This window comes from Rhinopithecus roxellana, chromosome 1, assembly GCF_007565055.1.
Source record: "Rhinopithecus roxellana isolate Shanxi Qingling chromosome 1, ASM756505v1, whole genome shotgun sequence".
NCBI lineage: Eukaryota > Metazoa > Chordata > Mammalia > Primates > Cercopithecidae > Rhinopithecus > Rhinopithecus roxellana.
This window is the reverse complement of record NC_044549.1, coordinates 53,556,243-53,573,094: the sequence shown is the minus strand read 5'-3', so window position 1 is coordinate 53,573,094 and position 16,852 is coordinate 53,556,243. Positions and strand designations below refer to the sequence as shown.

General features: G+C 46.9%; 1 protein-coding gene across 5 annotated transcripts in view; it reads right to left on the bottom strand.

Moving 5' to 3' along the window:
- LOC104663687 (store-operated calcium entry regulator STIMATE) overlaps positions 1 to 16,852 on the bottom strand; it is a 67,353-nt gene that overhangs the window by 33,457 nt on the left and 17,044 nt on the right. The window contains exon 1 of one of the 5 annotated variants that reach the window (XM_030928180.1): positions 5,751 to 5,940. The exons of the other annotated variants lie outside the window; for them this stretch is intronic. The gene's annotated coding sequence lies outside the window, so the exon portion shown is untranslated. Of the gene's footprint in view, positions 1 to 5,750; positions 5,941 to 16,852 lie in introns of those variants that run through there. 5 annotated transcript variants of the gene reach the window in all.

The following is a 16,852-nucleotide window of genomic DNA, read 5'->3' as shown; positions in this document are numbered from 1 at the left end:
CATGCTCACGTCCTCCCCTGAGGATACCAGGGTATGGTGCTCACTCTCCCAGAAGTTTGGGCAGTGCTACTGGTGCCACACAATAGGACGGCAATTATGGATGACTCAATTCTACTTGTCTACTTCACACAGCACCCAGCTTAACGCTATGTTGTTTGGTTTTCCACTCAGCATGTGGAGGGCGGGGACCAGGCACCCAGCTCCACCATCTTCCTCGGAGCCCAGTCCGGGCTGGCCCTCCACATGGACCCACTGACTGGCAGAAGGCAGTTGGAATTTTACACTTTATGTCACAGAGTGGTAGAGTATCAAGTCAAAAAACACAAGCGGTGGAAGGGATATAATTTCCAGGTGGCAGCTGCAGCCCTGTTTAGAAACTGAGTCAAAAAGCACAACTGTCTTGAGATTAAACACACAATTTAAGGGAGCTGTCTGGTCAACACGAGGCGCAGCCCAAGAGATGAGATGCAGGGATAGGAGGAATGTGGTGGGCTCCTGTCAGGTGCAGGGAAAGGCATGTGGCTGCCTAAGACGGGGAAGCCAGGGTTTCCCGGCTGCAGCCCTGGCTACCAGGTGGTACAGTCCCTTGCATCCCTCTTACCAGATGGCATTTTTCAGACCAGCACAACATGGGTGGAAAATCACCCCTTGCTGAGGATATAGAACAGGAAGAGGCTCATGAACCTGGCAGGGCTCTTGGCACAAAGCTGCTCTCTGCCATGAAAATCCACCAAGGCAATTCAGTTAAATATTTGTATTGTTACATCTACAGTGTAACCTTAAAGCAGGAGGGTCATCACAGGCCTCCCAGTGGCCATTTTAGCTTCTGACTTTCCAAAAGTAGACATGTAAGATGCTTTGGATCACTCTCCCTCACAGACAGCAGGAAGTCAGTCACAGGCTCTGCTGGGACACAAAACCGCTGGTCCTTGTGTGAGACGTTGGACCTCAGTGTGTGAGCAGGTTTCCCAAGTCTCGGGAATGGGGTGCTCTGGAAGCCATGAGCTCATACGCCATAAGCCTGTGTGCTTTCTTGTTCATCCCTGGGGAAAAATACTCTCCTCTTCCAATGATCTGGAGGCAGAAACACATCCACAGTTTTGGAGTCCTCTGCCCCGTGGCATGCTGCTGAACAGGACCACTCTCTGATGGCCTTGTTTCTCAAGCCGTCTCACAGGCCAGTGCCTCCTGCAACACAGGCGAGTGCTGAGGCAGCGGACTCTTCCCCTGGGCAAGTGGCAAGCAGTGCCACCTCCAGCTGAATATCAGCTCATAAACTAGGCAGTGTGACTCCCATTCACAGCCAGAAGGGTCCTTGAGTGTCCAACCCCTCCAGTGTAGGGTGTAGAAAATGGTAGGGGAAGAATTGACTTGTCCAGAATCACCCCAGCAGTTAGCAGAGGAGCCGCAAAGAAAGCCAAGTCGCCTGGGCCAAGCCTTTCTCTAACCAGCACTGGTCAGGCCAGTGACCTTGAGCCATGCCTGGCTGGTCCTACGGAGCCCAAGGCCCCTCTCCACAATTCTTGACCAGGTCTCCAATGCTCCAAAGGGCAGAAACTGTCCTGAGGGGTGAGCAAATCTATCTGCTGGAGGAAACGAGCAGTAAAGGCAAAGCCCAGAAGTGTTTCAGCACCTTCCCTAAGTGATAAACGAACATCCCAACAACCAAGCCCCATCTCAAACCTCCTCAATGCCCCGTAGTAGTGCTAAAAACCCAGAGACGCCCAGGGAAAAAGTCCCCAGAAGTCACTGAGGTAGACTGCTGGCTGCTTCCCCAAATCCATCCTCTCACTCTTCCTTACTAAGAGAAGCCCCTTGGTCAGGCAATTTAAAGACTACATTTCCCAGCCTCCCCTGCTGCTGGTGTGGCCATGTGACTCAGTTCCACCCTAGGAGAACTCTAAATCCAGGTTGGGCCACTTTTTAAGGAGAAATGGAGGTCCTGGTGATTCTTATGGCAGGGAACTAAAAAGACAGTCAAGTCGGGAATAGCTTGAAATCTAGTTACAGCTTTATCCACAATTTGATGATGTTAAGCCAGTCACTTAACTTTTCACAGTCTGTTTCTTCAGTTGTCCACTTCATGGGTTCACTGTGGGGTGAAGAGCAGCTGCCGCTGTGGCTGTCATGCTGTCAGCATCTATTGAGTCCTCACGTCAGGAACTTTATTATTTTATTTTTTGAGACAGAGTTTCGCTCTTGTCACTCAGGGTGGAGTGCAGTGGCAAGATCTTGGCTCACTGAAACCTCTGCCTCCAGGGGTCACGTGATTCTCCTGCTCAGCCTCCCGAGTAGCTGGGATTACAGGCACGCACCACCACACCAGGCTAATTCTGTATTTTTAGTAGACGGGGTTTCACCATCTTGGCCAGGATAGTCTCGAATTCCTGACCTCAAGTGATCCGCCTGCCTCAGCCTCCCAAAGTGCTGAGATTATAGGTGTAAGCCAATGCACCTGGCCACACCTCAGGAACGTTGTATCATTGCTTCTAATTTTTCTGACAACCTGGCAAAGTATCATCTCTATTTTACAGATAAGGTCATGGGATCTGCCATTGCCAAAATGGCACCACGAAGAGTTGCATCTAAGTCTACCCGAATCCAAAGCCCACATTTTTCCTGCCATCTTGAGGGGATTTCAAAACTGACTACAATCATCCAGTGAGAAATCATCCAACAGATCCCTCAAGTTGGCAGAAAAGGTGCTGGTCTGGTGCTCAAAAATCTCCCAGAATCAAGGCCATCCCTTTGCCTTAGCAAGTCCTCCTGACTCCAGTCCCCTCCCCTGAATCCACCCTGACACTGGACCAGAGTGAACCGACCACGCTGCTCCTGGCCTAAAACCCTCCAGTGCCAGTTCCACATCCCCATCATCGGAGAACATAATACAGGCTTTGTAAGTTGGTAAAAAAGGGCCCCTATGGCCTGGCATCTCCCACCTTAGTGCTGTCACTCATACTGCCCCCTTGGCGTGGGAGGGGCCCTCCATTTCTTCTCTTGGATAGGTCTTAGACATTCTTCCAGATAGTTCCCATTGCTCTAAGACATCTTGCTTAGCTCCCTGAAATTGAACCAAGTGCCCTCCCTTCTCCTGGGTCCCCAAAGTCTCATGCACATCTTTGGACAACACTTCATATGCAATACTAAGTATCTGCCTGTTTTTCACTAGACAATGAGTTAAGGAGGGCTATAGAGACCGTCTCTTATTCATATTTATACCCTTGGCACCCAGTCCAGTGCCTGGAATAAAGTAGACACTTAACTAGTAAACTGAACAAACAGAACAGAACATACTGGTGCCCCATCACAAGTCAAAGGTGGCAGAGCTTAGTGTTTGCGAGTATCAGCTCTGGGTTTAAAACCTGGCTTTAGCACCGACTGTGGGACCAGGGAGACTTGCTTAATGTCTCTGGGGTTCAACTGGACTCTGTAAAATGGAAGAAATTATAGCACACAGCTCACAGGAGTATTAATAAAACAATATACTTAAGAGTATTAGAGCCATGCTTTGTACTTGGCAAGCACCATGCACATGCCAGCAAGAAGCAGCAGCTGGAGGAACTGCTGGAGGAAGAGTAAATCTTTAAGCACAAAGTCCACCTGCAGGAAACAAGAAAGCACACATCTGGTTATAATTTGTGGCTCTAGGGCCTCCCTAAGCATCTTTTCTTTTCTTTTTTCTTTTTTTTTTGAGATGGAGTCTCGCTCCGCACAATTCTCCCGCCTCAGCCTCCTGAGCAGCTGGGATTACAGGCACCCGGCATCATGCCCGGTTCATGTTTGTATTTTTGTAAAGACGGGGTTTCGCCATGTTGGCCAGGCTGGTCTTTAACTCCCGACCTCGGGTGATCCACCCACCTCGGCCTCCTGAAGTGCTGGGATTACAGGCGTGAGCCACCGCATCTGGCCTCTTTTTTTCTTTTAAATTATAAACCATTGCAGTAAGTTTGGAAACCAGGGAAAGAGAAAAGTTCTTTAAAATGTCATCTGAAAACAACCACGATCCCTGGTTGTTGTATCCATATCTGGCGGTTGTGGTTCCATATCTGGCCTGCGCTTCCCACGTGGGAACAGACCCAAGAGATATCAAGCTACCCCAGACTGGTCGGCCTCTGTCAACCCAAAGGCTGAATGCTGGTGCTGGGAGGTGAGCAGACGAGAGTGGCAACAGGGACAACCTGGGCCCACAGGAGAGAAACACGAGGTCTCAAGTTCTAGGCCTGCCACCCTCTGCCCAGGGCGAGGACACTAGTGACTCCATGCGAAGTGAATGCACAGTGCCCCGCTGCGCAGGCAGGGCGGCCACACAGGAGGCAGAGTGGCCCCACAGGAGGCAGACCGGCGGGTGCTCCTCAGGCTGGGCAGGCGAGTCCTCTCCTCCCACCTCACCAGCAGCAGGGCAGGGGCCTGGGAGGTGCCCAGGAAATACGGCAGGACTGACAGGGAGCAGGACTCAGGACATCCCATGCTCTTAGCTGATGATGGGAGACCACCTCAGCAGAGTGCTGAGGTCAGGGGTCGCTAAGGTGCTCTGAGTAATTGTGTCCCTTCTCACTGGAAGGACTGGGGGAAGGTGGGGTGGTGCCTAAGGAGCCTCCAGCACCTTCTCGACACTTCCAAAACCACTCCCAAGGCTTCCCACTCAGGACCTGAGTGCCTCAGGTCCTGAATCTTGCCCAGTTCCCCAGCAACCTTCACACCTGTCTACCCTACTCCTGCTCCCTTCACCGTTACATTAGGAGGCAATTCAGTCAAATACCGCCACCTCCTGTCATATGGGATAGTGAGTCATGACAGTCTCACATGCTCAAAACCAAGACACTTTCAGGCTGGAATTTCAGGTACCAAACAAAGGGTGATGGAAAAGCTATCTCTGAAGAGGGACCTTTTTAACAACCCTCAAGAATCACACCACGTGGACGAACATCCACAGGCCTGTCCTGTTGAGAAGGCCACAGGACTCACACCCTGGGCAGAGAGGATGCTGGGGGCAGGGTGCAGCTGGGGAGTGGAACCCAGGCCGGACTGCTCATGACAGTCAGCAAGCACCTCATCTGTGTGGGAGCACCTGGGGGGGACTGCAGAACCCTGGCATCTCTCCATCTTTGTGAAAGTCAGCCAGCGCACGACCCTGGATTCCAAACCCACTCCTGCTCCACCTTCTAGCCTCTCCCTGCAGCAGGGACAGCTTCCAATGCCACCTTCTGTCACTCTTTTCCATAAAAGAGGCTCAGAGCAGAAGCCTCAGAGCCTCATTATGTTTTATTAAATAAGATGGGACTATTATTCACTCACTCACTCACTTACTCACTCACTCATTCATCCATCCACCAACCCATCCATCCATCCTCCAACCCATCCATCCATCCTCCACACAGCTGTCAGTGGGGTCTTTGTAAAGTATAAATAAAATTATGTCACCCTCTACTCAAAACTTCCATGACACAGATCCGCCAAAAGTCCAACTTCACATTTAAGATCTGTGCAATTTGCTTCATGTAAATAATACCTCCATAAAATTGAAACAAACACAACACCGCCCCCCCACCCCCCCCCCCCGCCACCTTTCCACGGCAGATAGAAGAAACGGCAGGCTCCTTCTCTGGCCAGTGTCCCACGTGACTTATGCGCCGCATACTCCTCTAACCATACTAACCATATTCCCTCACTCACTCCAGCCACATGGGGCTTCTCTTGATGCAGTACCCACAAGCTCCATCCCGCCCCCACCCCTCTGGTTCATGCAGCACCTTCCGTCTGGAACACTCTTCTTCCAGGTCACCAAGTGGCTGGCTTCTTTTCGTTCCTGTCTCAGCTCTCAGGAAGCCTCCTCCTGCTGCCTCATCCATGGGTGTGCTTGTCCCACCTTGTCCCATCCTTCAATCTCACTTCCCTGGTTGATTTTCTTCATAGCATTAATCTCAGAAATTCTTATGTTTTCTTACTGCTGTCTTCTCCCTACTAGAAAGTAAGCTCTGTAAGACTGGGACCTTCTGCTCTGTTTACCTCTGTATTCCTAGCACCTAGAGGGAGCCTGGCTCCCAACAGGTAGCTAAACAGTATTTGCTGAACAAAGGAATTCATTCAGTCTGTCACTTTTAAGCCATATTTATTGAGTTCTGTCCAGGCATTTACTGTCAATTCAACATGTTTCATAAATTTTTGTGATGGGTTCTCCCAGGAGCAGAGTTTGCAAGTTATTAGTCCTACAACAGGAAGGACTAAATCGCTTTGGTTATGGATGATGTACGTTGTACGCAAGACTATCAGAGGCCAACTACTCCAAAGAACTGGCTCGGAAAGGGATCCCTCACCATATCGGACCTGATTTTTAATTTTAATTTAATTTAATTTAATTTTTTTTTTGAGACAGAGTCTCGCTCTGTCGTCCAGGCTGGAGTGCAGTGGCACAATCTTGGCTCACTGCAACTTCCACCTCCCGGGTTCAAGAGATTCCCCTACCTCAGCCTTCTGAGTAGCTGGTGTGCACCACCCACCACACACTCAGCTAATTTTTGTATTTTTAGTAGAGACGGGGTTTCACCATGTTGGCCAGGCTGGTCTCGAACTCCTGACCTCCAGTGATCCAACCGCCTTGGCCTCCCAAAGTGCTGGGATTACAGGCATGAGCCACTGCACCTGGCAACCATATCTGACCTTAAAAACAAGAAGCTGATAATCTGGTCTAAGTGCTCATGAACATTTTTTGGTAAGGACTTAACTTTTTCTGAACCAGATGAAGCCCAGGTTCTAAATTAGCCAGCTTTAATCCTGCTCCATGGAGGTTTGGCTGAAGGCTGAGAAAGAAATAACAAAAACAAAAAGCAACATCCTCCCCCCACCACCCTAAATTGTCTAGTAAATAAATATGCTAAATTCTCTGAACACAGGCCTCCTTGAAACCACTGCTTCCCCCAGGAGCAGGGCTGTGGTGTCATCTGCTAAGATAATGATGGCACTAGGAGCAAGGGGGTATTATCACTGTATGTGTGTTCCACGGGGGATTCTGTTTGATAGAAAGAAATACAAATGGCTGATAAACACACACGAAGATACGCAGCCTTAATAATAGCAGTTTTGAAAATGCAAGTTAGTAATGATTTTGCCCAGATTAGCAAAGGTTAAAACATTTGGTGAGGATATTAGGAAATAGGTACTCTAAATTAAACACTGGTAGAAAAGCGAGTTGTACAACTGCTTGGTAAGCGTCGGGAAGTGGATTTGCAATTCTAGGCTCCAGAACCACCCAGGTTGAAGAGGTCATTAAACTGGTGCCAAGGGTAGCCTCAGTGAACTGAGCCTTCTGGAAACCAGAGACATTAGAGGCAGAGGGGTGAGAGTTGCTGCTCCAAGAGCCCTGGGGGTGGAGCAGGAAGTGGAGGGATGAGGCTTCCAGGATGCAGAATTTGACCTACCAGCCAAGAGGCGCTGGGGACCTGTAAGTACTTGCTAATGAGGGCTTGATTGTTAGTGTACGTTCTTCCTGAATACTGATGGAAGCCCCAAGAATAATGGGGCTGTCCTGGAAGGACCCTACCCTGTGAGCCAGTGTCCTAGGCAGCTAAGGAACTCAGAGAAATGCTGCATCTGCTCCTGCTATGCATCACCACTACACTGCTAACCCCAATTCCCTGGACAAATACATTCAGGAATTTCATTTAATCTCATAGCGGGCAAAGATGTGTGTGTGTTTTCCACCAGTCCACAAAACACATGAAAAATTGTGTCAGGTATTTTGGCAATATCTACTACAATTTTAAATGTTTATGAACTGTGACTCAGAAACTCCACTTCTAGGCTTTTCCTCTATAGTTACACCTCCACAAATGTCCACAAGTCAGTGTAGAAGAGCACTCACTGCAGCATTGTCTTTAAGAGTGGAAGATTTAGAAACCAGCTAAATGTCCATTGACAGGGAAAGGGTTGATTATATGTGATTATGCAATGGAAGTCAACTGTGAAGTATACTTAACAATACATGAGTTTTATGGCACATAAATTATACCTCAATAAAACTATTTAAAAAGTGAGGTAGATCTATCTGCATTGAAATAGAAAAAACCCTCATGCTAAATGAGGGGAAAAAGCGAATCATTAAAACAGTCAATGTGTAATGTGAACCTATTTTTATACATCAACAAAAGATACACACACACACACACACAGAGAAATTCAGAGGCATATACAATAAGCTATTAACCATGGTTAGCTCTCTAGAGGATGGAATTACAGTGAACTTTCACTTTTTATGCTATGTCTTTTCATAATGTTTTAGTTGCTTACAGTGAGCATGTATTACTTTTTTTTGGTGAGTTTTTTTTTTTTTTTTTTTGAGACGGAGTCTCGCTCTGTTGCCCGGGCTAGAGTGCAGTGGCCGGATCTCAGCTCACTGCAAGCTCCGCCTCCCGGGTTTACGCCATTCTCCTGCCTCAGCCTCCCGAGTAGCTGGGACTACAGGCGCCGCCACCTTGCCCGGCTAATTTTTTTTGTATTTTTTAGTAGAGATGGGGTTTCACCGTGTTAGCCAGGATGGTCTCGATCTCCTGACCTCATGATCCGCCCGTCTCGGCCTCCCAAAGTGCTGGGATTACAGGCTTGAGCCACCACGCCCGGCCTGTGAGGTTTCTTTTTTTTTATTATTATTATACTTTAAATTCTAGGGTACATATGTATACATGTGCCATGTTGGTGTGTTGCACCCATCAACTCATCATTTACATTAGTTATAACTCCCAATGCCATTCCTCCTCCCTCCCCATAATAGGTCCTGGTGTGTGATGTTCCTCTTCCTATGTCCAAGTGATCTCATTGTTCAATTCCCACCTATGAGTGAGAACATGTGGTGTTTGGTTTTCTGTTCTTGAGAAAGTTTGCTGATAATGATGGTTTCCAGCTGCATCCATGTCCCTACAAAGGACATGAACTCATCCTTTTTTATGGCTGTATAGTATTCCATGGTGTATATGTGCCACATTTTCTTAATCCAGTCTGTCACTGATGGACATTTGGGTTGATTCCAAGTCTTTGCTATTGTGAATAGTGCCGCAATAAACATACGTGTGCATGTGTCTTTATAGCAGCATGATTTATAATACTTTGGGTATATACCCAGTAATGTGATGGCTGGGTCATATGGTATTTCTAGTTCTAGATCCTTGAGGAATCGCCATACTGTTTTCCATAATGGTTGAACTAGTTTACAACCCCACCAACAGTGTAAAAGTGTTCCTATTTCTCCACATCCTCTCCAGCACCTGTTGTTTCCTGACTTTTTAATGATTGCCATTCTAACTGGTGTGAGATGGTATCTCATTGTGGTTTTGATTTGCATTTCTCTGATGGCCAGTGATGATGAGCATTTTTTCATGTGTCTGTTGGCTGTATGAATGTCTTCTTTTGAGAAATGTCTGTTCATATCCTTTGCCCACTTTTTGATGGGGTTGTTTTTATATTGTAAATTTGTTTGAGTTCTTTGTAGGTTCTGGATATTAGCCCTTTGTCAGATGAGTAGCTTGCAAAAATTTCCTCCCATTCTGTAGGTTGCCTGTTCACTCTGATGGTAGTTTCTTTTGCTGTGCAGAAGCTCTTTAGTTTAATTAGATCCCATTTGTCAATTTTGGCTTGTGTTGCCCTTGCTTTTGGTGTTTTAGACATGAAGTCCTTACCCATGCCTATGTCCTGAAGGGTATTACCTAGGGTTTCTTCTAGGGTTTTTATGGTATTAGGTCTAACATTTAAGTCTCTAATCCATCTTGAACTAATTTTCGTAAAAGGAATAAGGAAAGGATTCAGTTTCAGCTTTCTGCTTATGGCTAGACAATCTTCCCAGCACCACTTATTAAACAGGGAATCCTTTCCCCATTTCTTGTTTTTGTCAGGTTTGTCAAAGATCAGATGGCTGTAGATGTGTGGTATTATTTCTGAGGGCTCTGTTCTGTCCCATTGGTCTACATCTCTGTTTTGGTACCAGTACCATGCTGTTTTGGTTACTGTAGCCTTGTAGTATAGTTTGAAGTCAGGTAGTGCGATGCCTCCAGCTTTGTTCTTTTGACTTAGGATTGTCTTGGCAATGCGGGCTCTTTTTTGGTTCCATATGAACTTAAAAGCAGTTTTTTCCAATTCTGTGAAGAAAGTCATTGGTAGCTTGATGGGGATGGCATTGAATCTATAAATTACCTTGGGCAGTATGGCCATTTTCACGATATTGATTCTTCCTATCCATGAGCATGGTATGTTCTTCCATTTGTTTGTGTCCTCTTTTATTTCACTGAGCAGTGGTTTGTAGTTCTCCTTGAGGTCCTTTACATCTCTTGCAAGTTGGATTCCTAGCTATTTTATTCTCTTTGAAGCAATTGTGTATGGAAGTTCATTCATGATTTGGCTCTCTGTTTGTCTTACTGGTATATAAGAATGCTTGTGATTTTTGCACACTAATTTTGTATCCTGATACTTTGCTGAAGTTGCTTATCAGCTTAAGGAGATTTTGGGCTGAGATGATGGGGTTTTCTAAATATACAATCATGTCATCTGCAAACATGGACAATTTGACTTCCTCTTTTCCTAACTGAATACCCCTTATTTATTTCTCTTGCCTGACTGCCCTAGCCAGAACTTCCAACACTATGTTGAATAGGAGTGGTGAGAGAGGGCATCCCTGTCTTGTGCCAGTTTTCAAAGGGAATGCTTCCAGCTTTTGCCCATTCAGTATGATATTGGCTGTGGGTTTGTCATAAATAGCTCTTATTATTTTGAGATACGTTCCATCAATACCAAATTTATTGAGAGTTTTTAGCATGAAGAGCTGTTGAATTTTATCAAAGGCCTTTTCTGCATCTATTGAGATAATCATGTGGTTTTTGTCTTTGGTTCTGCTTATATGCTGGATTACGTTTATTGATTTGTGTATGCTGAACTAGCCTGAGCATGTATTACTTTTGTAGTAACAACAAAAAATAGGCCGGGTGTGGTAGCTCACACCTGCAATCTCAGCAGTTTGGGAGGCTGAGCCGGGCGGATCACTTGAGGTCAGGAGTTTTAGACCAGCCTGGTCAACATGGGGAAACCCCATCTCTACTAAAAACACAAAAATAAGCCGGGCGTGGTGGCACACGCCTATAATCCCAGCTACTCGGGAGGCTGAGACACAAGAATTGCTTGAACTTGGGGGGTGGAGGTAGTAGTGAGCCAAGATCGTGTCACTGCACTCCAGCCTGGGTGACAGAGGGACATTCTGTCTCAAAAAATAATAAAAAATAAAATAAAATAAAGGTCTCTGCTGCTACAAACAATAATTTAAAAATGACTAAATTACAATTTTGCACATTAGGTAATTAAAAACCTTCCTCAAACCCAACTCATTTAGAAAAATCTCCTTCTAAAAGCTTCCAGCAGGCAGAACTCACAAGAGATGGAAAATGCGCCACTTTAGTCCGCACTGAATCCACATCAAGGAGGTCTAGGATCACTGCTGCACTGTTATCTCTGGTAGATGGGAGGTCCTTGTGCTCCTGTCTGCTAACAGGCATAAGCTGGAATAAAATGTTCATTGTGTATGTTTCTATTTTTTTGTATTTCCCAGTTTCACTACCTCTTCAAAATTAACAACTAGTTCTAATTTGTGTTGGATAAGAGGACCTTGACTATAAAAAGTTTTCTTTACCCAAAGAGCTGACTTTCACTGCAACCTTGTGGTTAGTCAAATTCTCGGAAGAAGGCATGGCCGTGGAGTCCGCATTTCTCAGAGGTAACACATGCAGGCCCTGGCCAGCCCCACCACAGAAGCTCATCCTCAGCTTAAGGAGCACAGGCACTTACCTCTCTGCCTCCTACAGTCAGAGGAGATACCTGCTGGCCCCATCACACAGTGGCCCCGTCACACAGCAAATCACAGGTTAGATTTCTGTCCCTGTAACCGAAGGCTCCCACACCATTCTAGCTGCTCAGAGAACAGAATGAGTAACAGATATGGAGAGGGGTACTTGTGATGTTGTTTTCACTCTTTGAATCTGGAAGGAAAGGGTGGGAGTCTTGGGGTCCACCTGCCAAGAGTTAAGTCCAAAAGCCAAAGGACATCAAAGTTGCCAACTCACTTAACTGGGTCACTCAACTCACTAGGAGAAACCCCCAATGCAGTGTGTTTCATTCATAAAGATGACTCCATCTGCCCTCTTGCCATCTGTAGGTCAGATACTTCAAATGCCATTCCCCTGGCAGGGGTGGAGGGGCCACTCAGCCGGCCCCCTCCCTCATCCAGAAGCCCTTGTGAGCACTGAGAGGTACCCATGAGCAGCCAGTTCACCTGGAGAAGTAGTGTGAGGGTGGCTGGCAAGGACAGGCTCACCTGACATGATCCCCAACAGCACACTGCTTTAGCATCAGAGACAGCCTCTTCCACTCACTAAAGTCAGTATGCAAGGTTTTTAACGGAGTTCCCATGAGGAGATCTGAGAAACTCTCATCACATGAGGTATTATCAACATCAGCAATACTGATGGCCCCGGGCACTTAAGCTAAATTAATTCCATCATTCCTCACTCAACCTTAGGAGGTGGATAGAATCATCCTAGTTTTCAGATGACAAAACTGATGCTCAGAGCAGTTAAGGAACTTGTTGAAGTCCAACAGGCAGCAAGCACTAGGGTCAGGATCAGAACCCAGGCCACTGCTGACCCTCACCCACCACTGAACAGTGAGGCACCAGCATCAGGACTGATGGAGCCTGGTCCCTTGATACAAAACGCAAAGCTTGTCAAACTTGGGCCTTCATGTGCAACCCAGACAGCGTTATCGAAAAACAAGAATGGCTTCTAATAGAGAATTAGCTTAGAACACTTAAATCTATAGTTGGCCCTTAAAGAACATCAGTTCGAACTGCATGGGTCCACTTATACGTGGATTTTCTCCCATCTCTGCCACCCAACACGGCAAGAACAACCCTGCATCCTCCCCCTCCTCAGCTTTCAATTTGAAGAGCAGGAGGATGAAAACCATCACGAACACAAGTTTTCATGATAATCCACTTCCATTTAATGAATAGCAAATATATTTTCTCTTCCTTATGACTTTTCTTAGTAACATTTCTTAGTAATATTTTCTTTTCTCTAGCTTACTTTATTGTAAGAATACCGTATATAATACATATAACATAGAAATATGTGTTAACTGGCTGTTTATGTTTTTGGGTCAGGCTTCTGGTCAACACTAGGCTATTAGCAGTTAAGTTTTTGGGGAGTCAGAAGTTACATGCGGATTTTCGACTGTGTGGGGTGTTCACTGCCCTAACCCCCACACTGTTCAAGGATCAACTGTGGGTGGAAAAACAATTCAAGAATGTTATTCTACACTGAAGGTGGCTAGTGTCTATATTTGTAATATATACACAGTCCAAAATTTCAAGGCTTGTGATAAAAAGTCAACAAGTCTTGATGCAAGTTAAAATTGAGAATAGTCATTGAAGTTCACTGGTTCAGGCCACACTGGCTGAGTCCACAACAGGTCTCCTCTGACCCACCCCGCCTGTGGCTGCTTGTGCCATCACCCTTTAACACAGCTCATGCTTTTGGGCAACCCACTGCCTGCCTCTGCCAGACCGGCCTGAAGCTGGGAGAGGGAAGGAAGAAAGCCCATGTTTCCCAAGAGTGTGCAATATCCCTCCACCTTCACACGCCCCAGCCGCCTGCCACTGGCTGCTGCTCCAGGCTCTGTGCTCTAGGGTTGTCATGGCCAAGTGGTACAATGTTAAGAAGGTCAGTTTATAGGTGCGAAGAGTTCCCTTTCTCACGCCATGGGCTAGAACAAACTCCCTGGACAAACCAATGAGCATAAGTAAATGTGTGCCATGGCAGGGGGCACAGAAACAGCAGCAAGAGTAGGTATTGGAGGGGAAAGGGCAGAGGCCTAGGACAGAGGAATTCTGGGTTCTAGTCCTGGCTCAGGCTCTGACCTGCTGGAAAGTCTCAGATGAGCCATTCAATCCCTCTAGTTCCGCCAGTACATGAAGTCTTGGATGAAGCTATCTGTATTTTCCCAATTCTAATAACTGATGACATAGTGCGAACTGTCCTACCTCTCCAGGGTTGTGTGACGTGGCGGCCAGTCAGCAAAGGTGGGTCTCAGTGAGCTAACACTCACTCAGCACCCACCCTGCACCCAGCAGTGTCAAGCGCTGTATCTCACTTAATTCTCACAACCCATTAAGACAGGTGGCTCATGCCTGTAATCCCAGCACTTTGGGAGGCCGAGGCAGGTGGATCATGAGGTCAGGAGATCGAGACCATCCTGGCTAACACGGTGAAACCACGTCTCTACTAAAAATACAAAAAATTAGCCAGCGTGGTGGTGGGCACCTGTAGTCTCTCGGGAGGCAGAGGCAGGAGAATGGCGTGAACCCGGGAGGCAGAGCTTGCAGTGAGCCAAGATCACACCACTGCACTCTCCAGCCTGGACAACAGAGCGAGACTCCATAACAAAAAAACAAAAAACAGGTAATCACCTCGCCTATCTTGAGAACAAGAAACAATCTCAGACAGATAAAGTCAGACAGCACTGGAAAAACTACCATAATGTGGCCTGGTGGTCATGAGAGGCAAGGGCCCAAATTTAGGCAGTTTGATGCTAGATGCCATGCATGTGACCAACAGGCTGTACCATCTCTGCTCCCTGGCCTAGGAACCCTATGGTTCAGACTGTACCACCTCTGCTCCCTGGTCTAGGAACCTTATGGTCCAGGCTATACCACCTCATTCTCTGGTCTAAGAACCCTGTGGTCCTGGCTGTACCACCTCTGCTCCCTGGTCTAGTAACCCTATGGTCCTGGATGTATTACTTCTGTTTCCTTGTGTAGAAACCCTGCATTCCTGGCTATACTATCTCTGTTCCCTGGTCCCTTTGGATGACAAAGACTTGTCTCCCTGATTGTCTCATGAGCCTACCTAAATGCATTTTTGTTCTGATAGCATTGAACAGAAACATCTCCACTGGTTTTCTAAGGACACACACTTACAACCAAGAGAAGCTGGCTGGTCATGAAGCTACATAAAGAAGTCAAGGACAAGTCCAAGTTCAGAGGACCAGCTCCCCAGGGTTCCAGAAGCCATACATATCTAACCTTCTCAACAGATAAGAGCCGATCAGACACTGCCTTCAGGAGTGGGTGGGACTGCCACTAGCATGGCAGACGAGCAGTCGACCCAGAGGCTCCCACAGCAGTGCAAGTGCAGGGAGGCTGCGAGAGCATCCATTGGCTTTGTGAGGGTGCTACACCTTTACACAAGCAAAAAAAACTCTTCTTCTGGGAACACTGGGTTTTACCTTAGAATTTTATTGATGGAAGCGAATTAAGAAGCATGCTTGGCAGAACAATTAAAGGAAGATCAGCTCTTCTCATGACACCAGAATTATTAAATCACACATAAGACCTTTGCCCTAGCTCCTCAGCCCAGTGAAGTTGGCACCCAGACTCTTCTCTTTTCAAACCATACAAGTTGTTTAACTAGGCAGAATCTGAGATGAGAAACAACAGAGCTCATGTCCTCAGTCCTCAGGACTAGGAGTCAGGTGGCCAGAGACAGGGCAGCAGACAGCAGTGAAGTCAGCCTTCATTTTACAACAATGACTCGACCGTCAGGAGGCTTGGGACCTTAAGAAATCATCACCCGCTTTGAGCTAAAATATCTGTAGCCCTCCTTGGCCAGCAGTGGGAATCTCTTCCAGAGTGGTCTGATGGATACTTCAGGAGCCTTGAGGTTCTTCTCACAGCTACTGATGCCTCTCCTCCACTTAGGAAAAACAGGAGGACCAGGACCGAAAAACAAGTGATACACGAGAAGCATGTACACCAGTACAGGAGGATATACAATGTAAATAGACCAAGACTCTGAGAACTGGGAACACAGGCTGCATGAAGAAAGGGAGAGTCTCAGTCAGATTAGGATTCCTCAACTCCCAGCGCTCACTGTGTTCATCTCTCTACTTGGATCTCTCAAATTGTCCTTCCACAGAGGAGCCGGAAAAACCACCAACACATAGCATGGAAGTCATAAAAGGCACCATGAAATTAAGTTTTTCTGCCCCTCTTGTCCTTTCATGCAGAGCGCATGGTAAGCACCCCAAGGCCTGAGGCTCGCAGAGAGCTTGCTTAAAGAACACACGGCAAAGGAGCTCTGCCTCCTAGCCAGCCTCCTTCCCTGAGGGCTCTGAACCCTAGCTACATGAAGTGAGGGGAAGCCACCTGAGCCTCTGTAATTCTGGAGAGGGGCTTACTGGGTGATGTTTCTGAGGTCGTATCACTACGGTGTCTTCCTTGATTCCTGCCTTCCTAAAATTCTAGAAAGAACATAAATCAACCCCAGAGAATCAGCATGCTCTGGCCCTGCTATTTCTCATTTGAAACAGGCCTGCCTATGCCAGTTCCCACTCAGAAAGGCCAAGCACAATCCACGAGATCCTAGGATAAAAGGAGGCTTAGGGACCAGGTGGGGCCCTCCAACCTGTCCTCAGACTCTCCAACCAGGCAATGGTGTGCATCAACCAGGCGAGAGTCCCAATCAGCACGCATCCTTCTGACGTGCTCTCCACCAAGCCACCTGCAGGAGACTTATCTTCACACACCTGATGCTATACAAGAGGGGCCAGATGTGGGTGGGCAAGCACAGAACCAGAGAAAGCAGAGTTAAAACACTGTCAAGAGTGGACCAAACAACAAATATGTACAATTATTACGTATCGTTATAAGTAAAAAGAAAAAAAGACCAAACCATTTGCTATAAGAACCAGAAGAGTGGTGACTGTGTCTCAGCACATTCCAGGGACAGAAGAAGAGCAGGTGGCTGGGGAAAAACCCAGTGGGAGTGCT